This window comes from Neofelis nebulosa, chromosome 10, assembly GCF_028018385.1.
Source record: "Neofelis nebulosa isolate mNeoNeb1 chromosome 10, mNeoNeb1.pri, whole genome shotgun sequence".
Lineage (NCBI taxonomy): Eukaryota > Metazoa > Chordata > Mammalia > Carnivora > Felidae > Neofelis > Neofelis nebulosa.
Window position 1 is genome coordinate 66938908 of NC_080791.1, and position 19883 is coordinate 66958790.

General features: G+C 45.3%; 1 long non-coding RNA gene across 1 annotated transcript; it reads right to left on the minus strand.

Moving 5' to 3' along the window:
* Positions 1–13742: 13742 nt before the first annotated feature.
* LOC131487472 (uncharacterized) lies at positions 13743–15764 on the minus strand. Its single transcript, XR_009249754.1, has 2 exons — positions 15047–15764; positions 13743–14061 (listed from the first exon to the last, which is right to left on the minus strand). It is a non-coding gene; the product is annotated as an uncharacterized LOC131487472 (long non-coding RNA).
* Between the last annotated feature and the right edge of the window lie 4119 nt (positions 15765–19883).

Sequence of the window (19883 nt, forward strand, 5' to 3'; positions counted from 1 at the left end):
TTAATTTTTTGTTAATGTTTATTTATTTTTGAAACAGAGAGAGACAGAGCATGAACGGGGGAGGGTCAGAGAGAGGGAGACACAGAATCCGAAACAGGCTCCAGGCTCTGAGCTGTCAGCACAGAGCCCAACGCAGGGCTTGAACTCACGGACCGCGAGATCATGACCTGAGACGAAGTCGACCGCTCAACCGACTGAGCCACCCAGGTGCCCCTAATTTTTATTTTTTAAGTAATCACTACATCCAACATGTGATTCTAACTCATGACCTGAGATCAAGAGTCATGTGCTCTACTGGCTGAGCCAGTCAGGTGTCCCTCCTTTTATTAAATAGTATATGAAGTGTGATCCCTTTTTAATCAACTATTTCTTTATATTCATCCATCAATCCATCTGTCCATCCACCCATCCTTTCATCCACTCTCCCTTATTAGTTACCTGACTACCTATCCTCTCTGTATATACAAAGAGAGAACCATCTGCAATGATGTTCACTTGTGCTGGGCATGACTATTTTGAAGTGGTGGGATTTTAAAGATTTTTAAATATCTTTTTGTGCTCTTCAGCATTGTGCAAATTCTTTATAATATGTATCATTTTTATAAAAATAAAGTCTTATCTTTAAAAAAACAGAAGAAGACAATGATTTAAGCTTTCCCCAACATTTGGAGTTTCCTTGCTCTTGCCACTCCCTCCCACCCCCAATTTATACTCCAAAACAAAGGGTGTCAGGCTTTACCCACAATATTGTTTCAGACAGTACCCACAGTGGTCACACCCCAGGCTCTTATTCCCAGAGTTAACATCAGGGTCCTTAGTGCTGGAGAACCTGAGTGGCAGAAACCTTTTGCAAAAAGGCTGTGAATAGCCTGGTAGGGAGACATATAACTGAGGGAAGATGGCCAAGGACAGGGAGACAGGAGAAGGGCTCTGATTCCCTGGCATTTCTTCCTCTTACACATGATGAAACCAAGCCTAGAGAAGAAGAGTGACTTGTTCAGAGTCAGCCAGCCTGTCACACACATACATACAAGACAATTAATTGTCTCTTCAATGACAATCAATCCTTTTCTCCAAGCTATACAAGTAAGGAGAAGTGGTAGGGCTTCAGGTCCTTATTCTTGGAGTGGACAATGGAGAAAGAAGGGGAATTTTAGGGTGTAGCCCCCCTGTAGCAGCTAGTCCTGTTTTTGTATTAAGTCTACCATAGTTAGTATCTGTAGAGACTGAAAGATCCCCTGGAGACATCCATAGCAGCTACTGCACCGAATGTTTACAATCAAAGGAAAGGTGTCTTAGGCAGGTATGTGTGGATTCATGTGGAGAAGATTCAGAAGACTCTGGCAACTGATTATTGTCTTCCCTACTCCAACCAGAAGACATTGGCCTGTTTACCTACCTTCTCATAGTCCTTTATATTTCTTTGGGGATGGGATGGTGGTAGGGGTGTGGAGGGTTTTTTTTTTCACAACTCTTGAGGAGGGCAGCCAGCCCCTGTCCAATACTAGGATGTTGTCAGCACCTCCCTGGTGGACAGCTCCACAACAACCACCAGAATCTCATCTCAATGGGGCCACTGGGCCACTGGTGTTTTCTGAATACTGACTTGTCTTTTTCTTGTTATTTTTCTCCTTTCTTTCTTAAGAAAATTTACTTCGTTGTAAGGGGACTTCAATCAAGTGGTTTTATTATTTAAAATACACAAGACAATGTATAAAAAGGAATATCAAGTTGTCCTGAATAAAGGATTCCTTTGGCTAAATATAACAGTCTGAGTGATTGAGCTAGAAACAGCTCAGGCATGTGTTTGTGTGTCATCGCTTAGGAATCTTTTGTAACAGGACTTTCAGATCCAAATCAACACCAAGAACACATCATCTTACAAAAATTGTTTTGGGCTAGTTCCCAGTGTTAATGCAATATGGGAGAGGTTAGTTAGACACTGAAACCTTAGAATTTCAAGGATTTTTAAATATCTTAAGGCTAGTGCTTAAATATTTGAAACCTGGGCTGTCTCAGAAAACCCAGAATTATGATTATCATGCCCATAATCAGAAATCTAGAATGACTCATGTAGAAGAGAGAAGTCTAACTGGAAATGGAGGTCTTAGAATTACGAACACCCTGGGGGAAAAAGTTGATGATGTACGGAGATTTCTCTGCTAAGAGTGAACAGTAAGCTTTGAAAAAGTTTGATTTCATCTATTGCTTCACTTAGTAGAAGTAGAACATTGCCACTGAAGCCTGTAGGAAAGTATGTGGCCAGGTTAGGTGATGGCAGGAGAGGCTGGTTGGCTTTCATTAGGCTCCTCATAAAGCTGCATTTACCTGGGAAAGTCACCTTGGCCCAGAGTCTGGTTCCCAGCCTACAGGCTTGAAAATGCCATTTTGTCAATACTGAGAGTGGCTCTATTACACTCAAAATAAGGTTTCACTGTCTAAGCTTGCAACAGCTCACTTTGTAAACTATTTGCCAGGTGTTCATTGGCAATGAGAATATAGAACTCCTTGGGGACTGAACATTTGCTTCTAGTCAGTAGTCCCTCTTTTTCTGTAGAAAAACCATCAGCCAGGTTATAATCAGAAGGTTGCTTGGTGAGCTTGGAGTCAGGATAAGGGGAAGCTGATTTATGATGGTGGGGTTTGATGGCAACAGATCTGATCCTCTCCTGTCCAGGATGGAGGAAGACCTGCCACTGAAGCTGGATAGGTTATGGAGCTGACTCTCCTGTGGGTGCCTCCAAAAGCAGACCCTGAAAGAGGATTTGAGTGCTAGTAGTTTATTTGGGAGGTGGTTCCAAGAAACAATTCTGGTAGCAGAATAGGGAGATGAAACAGAGAAGAGAAGGAAGTCAATACAGGTGTGTTACCAAACAAGTTACAATGATGGGAAACTGGAATTTAACCTTCACTGGGGATGCAGAGAGACAGCATACAATATGCACCTCAGTATTAACTTACCCTAGGGTAAGAGATCTGGGCTCTTTACCCACCAACTTTCATAAGTCATTGGTTGAGTGACGATCCTGACCACAGGGTTGGGTTGAATAGTTAATTTGCCAACATATCCATCCCACTGCATATGTAGACAGAATTAACTCTAGCAGCCAGAAAAAGTCTTCAAGTCAAGAGACACAGGTATGCCAGTTAAAATAAGTCTGGTGGGCACCAAAATTAATAGGGCTGAGGGGGTAGAATTGGAGGCACAGGTAGCATATGTTACATCTTTTGTCCATCCTCATATTGTAGATACTGTCTCTGCTTCCTTTCATGTTCACACTTTTTGACTGTACTGACCAATACCCTTTAGGATTGTTTCATTATTTTTATTTTTAAAAAATGTTTATTTTTGAGAGAGAGAGAGAGAGAACACATGGGTGCATAAGCAGGGGAGGGATGGGGGTGGGGGGCAGAAGATCTGAAGTGGTCTCTGCACTTACAGCAGAGAGCCCTATGGTGGGGCTTGAACCTACCAATTATGAGATCATGACCTGACCCAAAGTTGGACACCTAACCGACTGAGCCACCCAGGCGCCCCTCATTCTTTCTATTTTTAAAATAAGTTTGTTAAATCTAATAAAGTGGATTCTGGTCTTCCTACTTCTGACCCCAGGAATAGTCTAGGATAATTGATTTTTACAAGTTTCTACTTTTATTTAGAATGTAGGAGTTTTAACAATTTAATTAAAATTTTGTGTCTTGCTGATGACCATATGAACTGCTTCCAGGAGGTGGAGGTGGGGTTGAGGAGAAACACATCAGTAATCAGATAGAGAGGAACACTTAGAAACACATTATTTGATGTGTTTTGAACTTTTTATGGAACTTGACCGCTGATTCTTGAGTTCATCTGGAAGAGAAAGGACATAAACCTAGCCAAGAACATTTTGAAAAAGAACAGTGGTGAAAAATTTGCTCTATCAAATATCAAAATATACTATAAAGCTACAGCGATTAAAACATTGTGGTTTGGAGGTGCCTAGGTGGCTCAGTCAGTTAAGCATCCAACTTCAGCTCAGATCATGACCTCATGGTTTGTGGGTTCAAGCCCTGCACTGGGCTTGATGCTGACAGCTCAGAGTCTGAAGCTTGCTTCAGATTCTGTGTTTCCCTCTCTCTGCTCCTCCCCCACTCATACTCTGTCTCTCTGTCTCAATAAAAAAATGTTAAAAAAAAGTCTATGAAAAAAGACCACCACCACCACCAACAAAACATTGTGGTTTGGGCACAGGAATATACAATTCAGTGGAACAGAATAGAGTCCAGAAACAGAGTCATCTCTATGTGGGAGTTTAGTATATGATGAATATGGTATTTCACATGAGAGGGTAAAGAGAAGGGAATAAGCATGCATTATAAAATGGCATTATTCGATATCCATTTGGAAAAGAATTAAGCCAGATTCTTATTCCACACATATACAAAAATAAAGCTCAAATGGATATAATAGTAAAGAACAAACTAAAAACATTTTAGAATAAAATATATGAGAGTATTTTTTAATCTTGTAGGGGAAAGGGCATTTTAAGTAAGACAAAAATCTAGAAGTCTGGAAGAGGCAGATTTGACTACCCAATACTTTTGTGCAAACTAAAGCATCATCAATGAGTTACAAACACAAAAGAAGCTCTCTGAAATTCTGTCTCCCTCTCTCTAGGTCTTGTCTTTCTACTCTTCCCAGTCCCTAGCCACTTCTAAGCCCCTCGCTCTCCCTGTCCGAGTCTCTGATTCTTTTTCTTTGGATTTCCCCCCTCTAGTCTCTGAGTTTGTCTTACAGTCTGTCTCCTTTAGAGAAAAACCAACAGGTGCCAGACAGACAAACAGTAAAGCATAGACTGAGGAAGCGATAAGAAAAAAAATAGGGTGAGAGGAAAGATTTGCAGTAAATATGTAACAAATATATATAACAAAATATTAAGATTCACAAGGTATATATGGCAACAATAAGTCTATTAAAAAGGCTAAGTTGTTATTAGAAAATTCACATATAAAATAAAGGATTGGGGCACCTGGATGGCTCAGTTGGTTAAGCATCCAACTCCTGGTCTAAGCGTAGGTCTTGATCTCGGGGTTATGGGTTCAAGTCCCATGTTGGGCTCCACGCTGGGCACGGAGCCTACTTTAAAAAAAGAAAGTATTTCTTGGTGTACCTGGGTGGCTCAGTCTGTTGAGTGTCTGACTCTTGATTCTGGCTCAGGTCATGATCCCACAGTTCGTGGGTTCAAACCCCACACTGGGCTCTGTTCTGACAGCAGAGCCTGCTTGGGATTTTCTCTTGCTCCTTCTCTCTCTACCCCTCCCCTGCTTGTGTATGCTCTCTCTCTCTCTCTCTCTCTCTCTCTCAAAATAAATAAATAAACTTTAAAAAATATATTAAAAAATAAAGGATCTACACACACAACTCAAAGATGTTAAAATTTAAGTGGCTTAGTGGATGCTCTGATGCACTACTGATCCCCTCCTTCAGAGTGGGTCACCCAGCTCCCTGCTTCCAGGAGTCTCAGCGCCTCATGAACTGAGGTCCTCTACAGGAATTGTTATTTGTTTAGAACAAAAAGAAATTCTGTGGTTCCTAAGAAAGCAGTCACACAAAAGTCTGACATACACTAAAAATGGTGTCGTTGCCTGTCATTTATAAATAAAAGTGGCCTTCACAACTGCCACCATAATTATTGATTTCCTAAACGTAACTTCAGCCTTTTTAATTTAAGGATTTAATTCTCTTCCAATAGAAAAATGTGAAGGACCTAATTTGACTTTATGTGGATTACATTTTATTGTCTAAATCAAGCCTGTTTTGGTATTTTCTTGCTTTTATTTCAGTCTGTGAGGTTACTGGGAAATCTGCCCTGCCTTCCCTATTCTCTTGGAAGATCTGACCTCTGTCCTGGTCACCCTGCTGTCATACCCATCTGTACCTGAGGGTCAGGAGAGGGGGCAGCGGCTGAATGCTTCTCTGGGATCTGACTGTCCTCAGAACACAGAAGCACCATGTAGTCTGGAGCGGAACTGCAGTTATGTGAGTTGGTCAAAGGGAAGTGTCCCTGACAACAACAACAGCTGGGGTTGTAATTGCGATTCCTCTGGCAGCTCTTCGAATTCATGTGCTCATCCTCCCACACGGCCTTCCCCAAATCGCAATGTGATAGGATGTTTACAGCCCACCTTGAGAAGTTGAGTTCCAGAAGGCCAAGAGTATCAGCAAAGAGGACAACGGGGGGGCTTGAACCCAAATGTCAGACTACACATATTCCTAAACGAGGGCATGGCTCCCCTAAAAAGTCCTCCCTTCCTCCCAAAGGCCCTTGTACATTCCCAGTTATTTCAGATTGAAAGTATCTCGTAACTTTTGGACTATTCCTATAACACATGGGTAGATATGAGGTGGTTACAATCTACCATCAGACATACTTCTTACTGTCAGGGGTTCATGTACACCTGTAAAGTCCAGAGGACATAGCAAAAGATTTATTAATTTTTTCTTCAAATAATTCATGGGTCCATACAGAAATAGCCTTAGATATTCTACTTCTTAGCCTCCTCCCAGGGTCTACCCTCCATTCTAGAACTTTTGGAATCATACCCTGGGATCTTCAGGTTTTAATGTCTTTCAAAATCATCAGATAGCAGCATCCATAAGACAAGTAATCTTCTTTCTAATATTGATTGTCTTCCATAGCCTGGGGTTTTTATGCTAACAGTTTCTGTCACTTTACTATGACTACCTAGACACAAAACTTCCCTACAGAAGATGGTGGGGTTATGTGTAGGTAAGAAGCGGATGATGGGGAAAGAAAACCTCATGCTGTTACTATATCTCCTGGGTTCGTCTCCTTACCATCTGGTGGGCTCCTTGAAGGCAGGGGTGTGCCACAATCCCTCCTACTCTGCGCTAAGCACAGAGTCTTCTTCAAAGTAAAAAGCTCAATGAACATTGGATGACTGAAAACACCAGGCTAAGAGAAGCAGACCCCAACAGCATTCCAGAAACCTACACCGCCTCCACATCCATTCAGCGACATTAACAACTATCTTTGCCAGCTCTTGGGCAGAGAGAACAAGGCTCCATTCCTCACCTCAAGGAACTTCCAAGCTATTCTGGAGGAACCAGGCAAGCCAAACAATCATAGCACTATCTTTTTATTACTAGGACTGGGGTTGACATGAGAGACATGGTGGGAGCTCAGAGGAAGGGCATCCTTCCAGATGGGGGAATTGGGGAAGGCTTGAAATTCTTTCTAGAAGCTAAGATCCTGGCCAGAGATGGGGAGAGGGCGAGGGGAGCCAGCAGAGAGGGAGCTGGCCTGCAATGGGGCCAGCAAAAAACTTGGCTAGGCCATGAAGGGGAGTGAGAAGCTTCAAATGTAGCTTTGACACTGTTTTTCTTTCTTCTGGAGAGCTGCCACGTGCCGCCACAGAGAGCATTTCACGGGTAGATGCATATTATTGCAATGTGTTTATCTAGGAAACCAGAGCCCAGCTCCAGCATCTGGTTTTCAGCACAATCCTGAATGAAGTCCAATTTTCCAGTTGGGTTAATGAAAATAAAACTTGGGAAGTTGTGGGCTGGATACATCAGGGGTTGAGTCCTGGGCTCACGCAGGGTCACAGATTGCAGGGCCGGAAGGGCTTGGGCAGGTCATGGATTCATTGTGGGCTGGCCATGAGGCCGGCACCAAAGACAACCTTGTACAGGGAGGGAGAGCTGCCTGGACCAGTCCTGAGGAACACGCCTCGTGCAGGAATGGGTGTTTTTGGATTCTATCTGTCTCAACCCGACAAAAGTTGACCGAGCACCTACTGTGGCCAATGAAATGGGCTGGGTGGTGCAGTGGGGGTGAGATGCAGATGTGAACCCGAGCCTGTCTCTAGTCTGCTGGAGCACAGACCAGTGGTGGAGAGCCCTGACCAAACAAGCTGACTGATGAGCAGATCTGATAACAGCCTCCATCAGCACTCACCTCTTTGAAGCTGTCAGGAGGCTTGGGATCAGAGAGGAACCCATTTTTAAAAGCCAGTTTAAGAAAAGATACAGCCAGGTTTCAGAGACACCTGGAACCCACAACAAAATGTCCACGGGCCCTCCTTTTACCTCATGTCTGCCATCTTGCATATTTGTTTCATTCTCCTCTTTCATTGTAGACTGGGTTTCTCTGCTCTCCAGACTGTATGGCAAGAAAACACGATTTCCCCATAGTTTCTGAGTTCCCATGAGCCTCTTGCTCTCTTGATCTCTCTTCCTTCCCCAGTTTCAAATTCCTTGGGAAAAAGTTTTAATTGACCCTGGTGGTGACAGGCTCATTCTTGGTAAAATCAGCTATGGCTAGGGATCAGAGTTACATTTGTAAATGTTGCTAAGGGGAGTCTACCCTGAGATCCCATGCCCAAGGCTCTTTTTCATGTCAAAGTATTTACAGTAAGATGCAAATCACAAATAGTTTCCCCTTTGACCCCAACTCTACCTCTGTGAGGGAGACAGGGCAGGGAAATCAAAGCTTGCCTGTTAGTTTCAGAAACAGGGCTGGACCCAGAGCTCCTAACTCCCAGCCCAGTGCTCTTTCCACTACACACTGTTCCTTTGGTCCTGACGTGAAGCCAGCAATTGTGAAATACACTCTCCCTATGCAGTTTCCCCTCGGGAACAACAGCAGAGTGAACAGTGTTGATTAGAGAGAATTTTGTTGGCGGACTTTGGAGGGAGCTGGGAGCCAAATACCAGTGGTGTGGCTTGTTGTGACCCAGAAGGTGTGTGTCATAGGTTCCTGATAGGGTGACCTCACACAGGGGTATGAGGATCCTGGGGGAAGGATGGTTCCTTACTCTTATCTTCTTTACCTGGAGACTACTTCTTAAGACAGAATGTAGGAAAGGCCAGGGCAAGGCAAGAATGAGATGCCTCTTCCTCCTGAGTCCTGGCTCAAACTAGAGAATCAGAGAGTTACAAAATGGCCTTTGGTGGAGAAGCCTTTTCCTGAGGCTTCAGAGGAGAGTCCTCATGTCAAGCCAGAAAGCTAGCTCCTCCTAAAGGACTCCAAGGGGAAGGAAATTTGGTGTCTCCTGGTCATCCTTCAAACTTCCTGGCAATGACATCTTTCTTTCATTCTACCTCTTGGTATGGGAAGCAATGCTAAGGTTCTTAAGGATGCTGTCAGTTTTGCATACACTTTGCTGTTCCTGCTTCGGTCTCTCTACTACATCATGGTTGCAACGATTGATATTACCATTTCCAGGCCTGAGTTCATCCCAGAGCCTAAGCCAATATTGATGATTGCCTCAGTCCTCATTCTCTGGAGCTTGAAATCATTTTCCTATCAGTAGACTTGGTCCGGAAAACACCAGGCTTGGCCCCTGGTTGGGCTCTTCCAGCCTTACTGTGTTGGTATATCCATAGACTGGGCTCCCACCTTGATCCCTTCTTCCTAGTTCACTTGGTTATACTTTCCTGAGCCAAAAATGTCTGGGGCTCTATACCCAGTTACAAACTTTGAACTTGCTGTCCATTCCTCCAACCACTGATGAATGGAACTCTGCACACCATGATGCAGCTGTACCTGGTTCTACATTGCCTCCCATCTCTGACATTTCTGCCTACTGGACAGGCTTTCTTTAATAATAATGCAAAGCAGAAATGCCCTCTGAACTTTACACCTGCCCATTTTGCAGCTGGGTTGGAATCCCTAGCTCAGTGTTAATGAGGAGGTTCTCTCTCTTTTCTCTTGTTCCTCCCACCGGCCCTGCATACTTCTCCTGTGTGCCCATTCTAGTGACACTTGGTATGCTTCCTCTCCCTCTGGATCCTGCACTGGAGTCTTCTCTCCTTTCCATTTGTGTCTCTTCTGTTGGTTGCAGTGGTTGTTGGGAGTCAATGGACAACAGGTCTTCCCCTAAGAGACAGATCTCCTAGTGCACCAAGAATCAAGACTGTCATGTAAATGTCCCAGAGTATCATGGATCATCCTACAACCAATAGGATTAACCTTAATACAAGCAGCTCTGCCCAAGGTGAAGGAGAAAAGCAGACTATATTCTTTATTCTTTTGATTTTAATTCTTTTTGCCTTGATTCATGCAGGTATCACCTGAGTACATGCAAGGTTGTGTGTACTTTCCTAGCCTTTTTCTTAATCCATGTACTGAAATGACATTGTTTACATCTTTGAACTTGGGTCTATTTAAGTTTCCTGTAGGTGCAGAGTCTGTTCTGTCTAATCACCTCCCCTTCCTTAAACATGGTTTCTATAGCTTTTGCCCAAGGCTGAAATTCCCTCATTCACCTACCTACCTACCCGCCCAACAATCCATTCATCCAGTCGTTCAATAAGTGCTTCTGCCAGATTCTGTGCTAGGCAATGAGAACACAGCAATAAACAATCCATGGTTTCTTCTCTCAAGAATCTTCGTGTCCACCTCTGTCTCCCCACCACTTCTCAGCTTGAGACGCTGGTGTGTCTTCCTTTAGGCCTGGGCTCATTATTGTGGGGATGATAGACAAAAGTGGGGGAGACTGATGATAAGCACGTAAACATATAATTAACTGCTAATTGGTGAAATGTTATATAGGAAATAAATGGGACAGCCAAAGAGAATACCAAGGAACTAGAGGGAAGACCTATTTAGAAAGGATGTTGGGGACAGGCTTTCTGAGGAAGTGACCTTTAAGCTGAGATCTGAAGGATACAGTAGAGGGATAAAAATGCACAGGCAGCAGGAAATAAAAAATGTTAGGGCCCTGAGGTGGGAAAGAAAATGTGTTTCAGGAATGGAAAGGCAGTGTGGCTTAAGTAGTGCAGCAAATGAGAAAGTGGCATGAAATGAGATCAGGGAGGCAGGCAGGAGACATATTCATGCACAACTTTTTGGCCACGATGAGCAAGGTGGAAAGGGAATGGCTTAAACAAGGATTGGTGTGATCTGGTTTATATTTTTATATAAAATTATATATATATATAATTACAAAATATGAATATAAAATATAAATTATATACATTAAAATATAAAATTTTAATATAAATTATTCTAACTGCTATGTGGAAAATGATTGCAAAGGGGCCAGCCACATGGATGCAAGAGACTAAGTACAAACAACTGCAGTCTTTGAGCTGAGAGGTGATGGTTGCTTGATCCGATGTCATGGCATGGAAGACACATTTCAGATGTAGAACAAGAAGATCATATGTGTTAGGTGAGGGAGACTCCACATATGGCTCCCATGTATCTGGTTTCAGAAACTGGGTGAATAGTGGTGCCATTAACTGGGAGAGATGGAGACAGCAAGGAGAGAAGCTTCAGAGTTTGGGGGAGGAAATCCAGAGTTCAGACTTGGGCATGTTAAGATCTCCATTAGACATCCAAGTGGGTCAAGTAGGTAGTTGGATAAATGAGACTTCACTCAGAGAAGAGGTTTGGGCAGGAGTTAAATAGATCGGACATGTCAGCACACAGAAAATAGACAAGACATCATCTGTTTCCCTGGGAGCTTTGCATCAGAGCTAATATCTTTCATGCTGTCTTGAGGAAAGAGGTCAGGGGTGGGGGTCCCAAAACACCCTTCTAATAGAAGTGAGAGATCTTGGGTTCCTGCAGGGCCAGGACTATGCAAGAATAAGGATTCAATTGTGGCAGGAGAATTTTCTCTTCTCCACTGGGACCAGGCTTTCCTAGGATTGTTCTAAATTCCATTGACTATTTTTTGCTTTGCCCTGGAAACAACTACTTTTTATGTAAGCCCTCTCAAAACATAACAAATCATGGAAACATTCTCTTGAATTTGGATTCAGCAAAGGCAGAGATTGCACATCTTGCTTTGTGGTGTGGAGGACATCCCGAGGATGCACCACAGGCAAAAGAGCTGGGAAATGGATGCAGGTGGTCAGGCTGAGTCACTGCAATTCTTCACCCCTGAGAAACCCATGCATAGATTCACACAACGTGGATGGGGGGTGGGGAAGGGGGGCCTCGGACATGTCTGATATTGAAGTCAGAAAGGAAAGAATTGGAAAGGGAGGAGAGAATGTCATTTCTGTGAGACAGAAGGACATGGTGTTCTACTCTGGCTTCCAGGAGGAATGTTTATTGCCTGGGGCTCTGGTCTATCCCTATGGCTGAGCCCTCTGGGTTAGAAGACTATGCCTGGACCTCAGAGACTCTCCAGTAGAGGTGCCTGATGCCATCATTCTTAACTTTAGAGGACACATTTGTGGGGCACCTGGATGGCTCAGTCGGTTAAGCTTCCAACTCCTGATTTCAGCTCAGGTCATGTTCTCATGGTTTGTGAGATCGAGCCCCATGTTGGGCTCCATGCTGACAGTGCAGAGCCTGCTTAGGATTCTGTCTATTCCTTTCCCTTCTCCTTACCCACTCACGCTCACTCTTTCTCTCAAAATAAATAAGTTTAAAAAAGAATAGAGAGCACATTTGGGAAAGCAAAGTCCTTTCCCTACTCCCCACATGCAGAGGTTCCTGAGCTACCTCTTCAGGAGTGAAGTGCCTTAACTCTACCCTGATGCTCTTGCTCCTAATTTCTTTGATTTATTTCTCCCCTTCTCTCTGTTTCTTGTCCCTTCTCATATCTTTATTTTCTGACTCTCCACTTCATAATGGAATGAAGTAGCGTGTAGGGGGTGATAGGGTTGGCCACAGCTGTAGAATACTGATGGTGGGAACAGAAAGTGAGGAAGGAACAGAGAAGTTTCTGTGTTCCCTGACCCTGGAAGGTACTTCTTCAAGCCACAAGTCTGTGATACTCAGTAATCAAGGAGGAAGTGCAGGGTGGGGATGAACACTCTAGTGGGTAAGGAGAAGGGGAGCAGCTGTATCCATGAGCACATTTGCTAGGAGACAGTCTTCAAGGTGGAATGTTGACACAAAAGCTAAGATGATAATGAAGAAAGTTAGTGGAAGCAATGTTGAAAGCATAAACATAAACTTGTAAAGATGGTAGTCAAAGTGCGGCCACCTGGTGGTCCTTCTCCCTCACTACACTTCTCCAATTGGCAGGTGATTTTCCCTGTGGTTAAACCCTGTCCCATCTCTGAGGTAAGACAATGTAACCGGAGGTAAAGCAATGGCTGTTGAGAATTCAGTCACAAAGGTGTCCAGGAGATGCTGGCACAGAAGTTCTGGATGGTAAAACCACCCACCCCCTTTCCTTTATTCTCCACCTCTTATGAGTTTTATGGAGCCGATACATCAACCCTGGACAGAGTCCAGGCTTCTTCATCTTTCTCACAGTAAAATAGTAAAAGGCTTCTGATTTGGTCTCTCACTACTTCTCCTATACTCTCTATTGTTCACTTTACTGCAGCCATACTGGCCTTCTTACTGTTCAAACATGCTGGCACATCAGGCTTCAAGGTCTTCTCATTTGCTGCTCCCTCTGCTTGAAACCTCTTCTCTCAAAGACCTGAGTGGCTCACTCTCTCACTTCCTTCAGCCATCTGTTCAAATGCTACCCTAACAAAAAGACTTTCTCCAGGCATTCTACATAAATAAGACACCTCACTTCTTTGCTTCTCCACTATCCATCCCCTTGCCATGCTTAATTTTTCTTCTTAGCTTCTTAGTTCTTTACCATTCTATAAAATATTATATCTGTTTCTTGTCTGTTTCTATTGCTTGAATTTTTTTTTTTTTTTTTTTTTTTCTCACTACTGCATTCCCAAAGCCTAAAATAGTGTCTGGAATGTGTAGAGATTTAATAAATATTTGTTGAGTGAGTGAATGAGTGACTAAATCTGATGAGAATAGAGGTTTTGGTGACTCTTTAACATTGATATGTAATCTGCAGAGTGAATGTTTGTTACGCTTATCAACATTTTCTTTAAATTAAACCCATTTTCTCATAATCTTGTCTCATCAGTACAAGGGACCTCCTCAGTGTTGGGTCATGAGCCAATCTATTCCTGGAAGGATTGCAAGAACAGGACAGTCCAGCCGGGTGATGCTCAAGTTGGATCCTTGATTCCTGAGAAGAGGGCCACGGCATTGTCAGGACTTCCACAATGATCTCAAACTTATTTGAATTCCCCCAGAAAGAAGCCTGGGCTATGTCTCTGTGGATGAACTGGAAAGAAGGGTTCTATTAGGGAAATAGAATAGAATAGGTTCTAGAGAGAAAATAGAACCAATAGGATACACACACACACACACACACACACACACACATGTCCATATGAGTCTATCTATCTATCTATCATCTGTCCATCTATATCAGAAAGCTGGGTGAAGTGTGGACAGGACATAGGTAAGACTGGAGAGGGGGAGTCAGGAGGAAAGAATGGGAGATGAGAGAGGTACAGATTTGGAGGAAGAGAAATTGAGGGAGTGTCAGCGGAATGACGACTGGGTCAGTAGAGTAGATGGAGAGGCTATTCTGAAAATACTGAGGCTGGCAAAGGTTGCTTTGGGGTTTTGAGGGGAGAAGAGAAGGGCAACTTATTGGCTAGAAAAGTGGAGAGACCCCTGGGTTGAATGAGGGTCTTCAGGAAGGTTCCCTGGTAGATGGAGATCATGACTCTGTAGTGGGGCCAAACCTTTGTAAATGACCCTCCTGTGGTCCTCACTCCTCACTGGCAAAGGGTCTGGGGATTAGGGAAGAGGGGACCAGAAGTCAGGAGGCCAGAGTATGTATGGATGACCTGCACCTGGAGAACTGTGAGAAGGCAATCCGGAGACTCGAGAGGAAGCTAGGTAGAGACAGGGAAGTAAGATGTAGGGCTGGAGGCTGTGATCTTTTTTTTTTTTTTTTTTTTTTTAAAATTTTTTTTTCAATGTTTTTTATTTATTTTTGGGACAGAGAGACACAGAGCATGAACGGGGGAGGGGCAGAGAGAGAGGGAGACACAGAATTGGAAACAGGCTCCAGGCTCCGAGCTGTCAGCACAGAGCTCGACGCGGGGCTCGAACTCACAGACGCGAGATCGTGACCTGGCTGAAGTCGGCCGCTTAACCGACTGCGCCACCCAGGCGCCCCGAGGCTGTGATCTTAAAGGGGGACCTCAGAGCTAAAGGAGATGGCAGGTTTCCTCATGGTAACTGTGTCCCCATACCTTGTATGTGTTCTTTCCTGGGGTTAAAACAGCCCTGCCTCTGGCATATCCTGGCAGTGGCAACGCCAGGCTCCCCTTCTTCCCTAAACTCTCAAGTGGAGACATCATCTCCTCTATGCCTCCAGTCGAATGGACTTGCCTCTTCAGGGCACGTTTCAGGCTGGATGGAAGGTGACCCTGTCTGTCTACTCCTCCTATTCCTCATGCCTTCAATCCATGAGATTGTGAGTTCTTGGGGGACAGGCTTGGGTCTTGCTCATCTGTGGGGCTCCTGAGCCTGCACAGCTGGTCCCACATAGCCCATTGTGGAAGCTAAGTAACTATGCCCAGAAATGGGGCTTTGTGACAGTCGATATTCAAAGGGGCCCTGTCAAGGCCTAGGGCTCCCTGACCGACTGAGGCTGAGGGGAGGGGACATGTGAGGGTTGGGTGTCTCTTCCTTGCCGTCTGCTCTCCCTTTTCTTTCCTTCCTGCCTTCCTGGTCTGGCTCTTCCACTCTCCGTTCTAGGGGAAGTTGACAGAAACATCCAGACCAGATGGTGGCCTCAGCCTTGCCAGGGCCCGAGCAGTCCCCGACACCCAGCACTGTGGCACGTTCAAGCTGGACCGGCCCGTAGCGAGGGCACAGAGGCTCCTCCAGGCGGCGCGCGGAGCTCGGGAGGAGGCGGTGGAGAGCGGAGCGGGCACTGCGGCACTGGGCACCGTGGCTCAAGGGACAGCAGGGGGCGCCTCCACCCCAGGAGGTCCGGGACTGTGTTTAGAGACCGCAGCACCGCAGATGGGAAACAGACCCCAGAAGGCAAACAAAGCTGCCTGTGGTCGCGAAGCCAGTACACGGGCTGAGAAGAACGCCCGCGGCCTTGCGCTGCCACTTTTTGGCTGTGCGGTCACATCTATAAAATGGGGATAATAATAGGGTGATTGAATGTGAAAATGTTCTGAAAGTGGTTTTTCACATCTGTCACTGATAGAGTCTGTGCTGTCCCTGGGACTTAAATTTCCTGATTTCCAGTCTAGTACCTTTTGTATTCATCAAACATGTTTGGCAGAGCTAAGGTGATGTGTTCTACTTGGGGTGGGCTACCACTCTGAGGAGGGTAAGTTCTCACTTAACCACTGTAAATGCTGTAGACTTGATTCCTGCCGGAATTTTTATTACCTGGTGGGGGCACAGTAGAGAGGGGATTGTGGACATAAGCAGAGTGCAAATTTGCTTCCCCCAAACCTTACTGAGTCCATGATTTATTCACCAAATATTTATTGAGCATCTATTATATGTTCCAGGCTCTATTCCAGGCACTGGGGAATACCATGGTGAGCCAGATGCAAAGTTCTTGCACATATGGAAATTCTGGACCTTTTTTCACCTTTGAAATCCTGATTTATCTTGCCTTAGTTTCAGGGTCTGGTAAACCAGGGGCAGAAGGCTCTTCCCCTCCATCTTCAATCCCTGTCCCTGGCCTCTGTGAACAACAGCTTGGGCAGAGCTCTGTGCCTGGTGCAAAAGGCCAGGCTCAGCAGGAGAAGTGCCTGCCCCCATGTCTCCTGAAGCTTCCTCAGAAGTTGCACCTCCATAAGGGGTGGTGAAGTCTGGGTTTCCTCAGCATGCACTATTCTCAGAGTCTGGCTGGACTCACCCAGAACAAAATGCAGCTGGGCTTTGGGCCAGTTCTCCATCCTTCCTCTACTTCACTCCCAGAGAATTCACTCACTCAGATTCTCTAGCCTCAGCATCAGGTGCCAGCTTGCATCTTCCTGAAGCTTCCTGGTTGCTGGTTCTCACCAACTGTGTTTAGGTTTCTAATCCCTAGACACCTGCTTTCTCTCAAAGCTCAGGATCCCAAGTCCAGAAATAAAACTAATGGCTGATAATCTTCAGGTTCCCCAAAAGTCCGGTTGGGGTGGAGGCAGTGTGGGCCCTAGGACAGGCAAAGGGAGGCCTGGAGTTTGGTCTTGCTACTCCTACTTGTTTGCTGTGTGATGTAGGGCAAGTCACTTTACATCTCTGGGTCCAGGTTACTTGTTTGTCCATCTATCCATTTATCCATTCAATAAGCCTTTTGACTATTCTCCATCTGCTAGGACTGTTGGATAAAGTCTCAGCTCCTCAGCATGGCGTTTGAAACCCTTCACAGTCTGAGCCATCCAGGAGGGAGCTTGATGCTTCCTGAACTGGTCTTACTTTGTTCTGACTTCCCAGTCCTTCACGTACCACACCTGGAGCTGTGGCTGGTCTTCTGTGCCAGGCAGGCTGGCAGGGGCATACTCAGGGCACCTGAGTATGGAGAAGCTCTGTTTTCCCCCAAATTTCCTGGGAATTCTGGATGCCTGCTGCTAAAAGACCCAAGTGTTTTGGAACTCCCAGTCCCTAAGTTCAGGCCTAAACTTGGGGGTGGTGGAGGGGGCACAGAGAAGTAGGTTATGAGAACCAGCTGACCTGGAGAGGCTCAGTGGGGTAGGCCTCTCAGTGGATAGCCCGGGGAAGAGAAGGAAAGATAGGAGGACAAAGAATTCTGTAGAAATGAGGTTTTGACCCATGGAAGTGGTCATGGGCAGGTTGTCTTGACTCAGGAATGAGGACTTGAGTTTGCTGCTGCCTTGGGAGCCAGACTTTAGGGGGAGGGGGACACAGTCTGGACATACTGAGCATGTGCTCTGTTCAATCATTCGACTACAGAACTCAGTTCAGGGATTGGTGCATGGCTCAAGAGCTGTCTAGCAGAGTGAATTCCAGGAATGGAGCAGGAATTTTGGGGAAGACGCTTCTTTTCTCACCGGCCTTTTACCCAGGAAGATGAAGGCCTGAAGTTGCTTGTAGTCATTCTCCCTTAGATGTGAAATCTGAGATTGAAGTCAGCAAGGAGGAGAACAGAGTAGAGGCAGAGGTAGACTGGAAAATGTCATCATTTGAGCCCCATAAAATGCTTTGCCTGAAGTTAGCCATCCCTGAGACTTCAGAAAGGTGTGTGTGTGTGTGTGTGTGTGTGTGTGTGTGTGTTTAATCATTGGCAAAAAAGTCCTATCCAATATAGAGCCTGTGATAAAATTTGTGTTCAGAAAGAACAATGTGATGGGAAGATTCCTCAAGAGATCATCAGAATTCAGTCCCAAGGTGACTCAGTGGGACCCATCTGCTGATCACTGCCATCCTGTGCAAGGTCTAGTGGGGCCCTGGCTGATCAGATACTGGCTGCCTGGGGGGCTCCGGAGAGCTGCTTTATGGCTTCAAGTGAGGCATGCCCAGAGCCTGCCCACCTGGACACCACTGTACCTGCCTTGTGCCAACTGTCTCTGTGACTAGGAAGAGGTTGGGTTGATTACCATCAACTTCTGCAGCCCAAGGTAAGTCCTGTCACAAAGTCTAGGGCAAAGGGAATTATTAGACACCTAAACTTGGACTTAATCTCATGGCAGGTGCACTCGGGTAGGAGGTGTGTGCTTCTCAAGGTCCCACTTAGAAGCAAAGGCTGGGAGAGAAATCCTATGTCCTTCTGATACCCTTCACAGCAGTCATGAAATTATCACTTCGCCATCATGACAACCTTCTGACAATTCTTCCCAAAACGGACTCCTGGGTCTCAGCCTGGTAAAATGGGGTCCAGACAAGGAGTCAGGGCCTCTGGCCTTCAGAGGTCTCTAAATGGATGAGAGGCTAGAGATAGCTCCAAAGATGAAGATGGGATAGAACTGAATACCAATATGTGTTATATAGAATTTGTACTTTGCTGGATTTGTACTCAGAACATAACTGAAATTACCTCAGGAGTAAATGGTAGTTCTCATTTCGGATGAACTCCATTGTCCTCAACAAAGTTTCTGCTAGGAGCGCCTGGGTGGCTCAGTCTGTTGAGCATGATTTCGGGATTTGTGAGTTCCCAGTTCGTGAGTGCGAGCCCCACATCCGGGCTTTTTGCTGTCAGCACAGAGCCGCTTCAGATCCTCTGTCTCCTTCTCTCTCTGCCCCTCCCCTGCATGGATGCTCTCTCTTTCTCTCAAAAATAAAATAAAAACATGCAAAAAAAAAAAACCCACCAAAGTTTTTGCTGCCCGCATAAGTTAGCCTCAACTTTTATATGTTCTAATTTCATATAACTTTTATGTAACTATACATTGATATTTTAAAACTGGTACTTTATCAGTTGACGGATGATGATTTTGTGTTTTCTCTTGGTGGTCTCTTGGTACCCGCTGCTGCTAGTTGATAAAAGGCTAGGTCTCCACCTAGGTGATCGGGTGGGTGTACAGGAAGTGTTTATAGTGGAACTGGCCCCTTTTCCCTCAATGTGCCAGGCAGGGTGGGGCGGGCTGCGAATCCCCTGGATACCTGAGGCCTGGAGCTTGCTCGTTGATGTGCGATGGCTGGACAGAACAGGTGCTTTCATCCCTCTCTTTTCCTGTGGTCTTTGCATCTGGGGGTTGGAGAAGGGGTTCAGATGCGGGTGGTTTTAGGTGATGGTAAGTGGGGTCTTCTGGCCAGGGATGGTAGAGATTTTCCCCATGCTATGGTAGTGGAGAAGATGAAGGCAGAAGGGAGTGGCGGAATCATGGCATATGAGCCACAGTCTTGACCTCTCCAGGCCCCATGGAGCAACAGGGGAACGCCCACGAAGGCTTTCACCTGCCAGGACCCAGAGCAGGCATAACGCCTACATAATAGGGAAGATATTTTTGCAAATGTAAAACTGATATATTTAATAACCCCTTACATCACTGTTTTCCTGTGGAGACCCAGCCACAAAGATCATCACTAGAGGGCAGGAGAGACTTCTTCAGCAAAACAACAGGCTTCCGGCCCAGGCCACTGCTTCTCCCCTAGTCAGGGGTTGGTTGTGCTGCC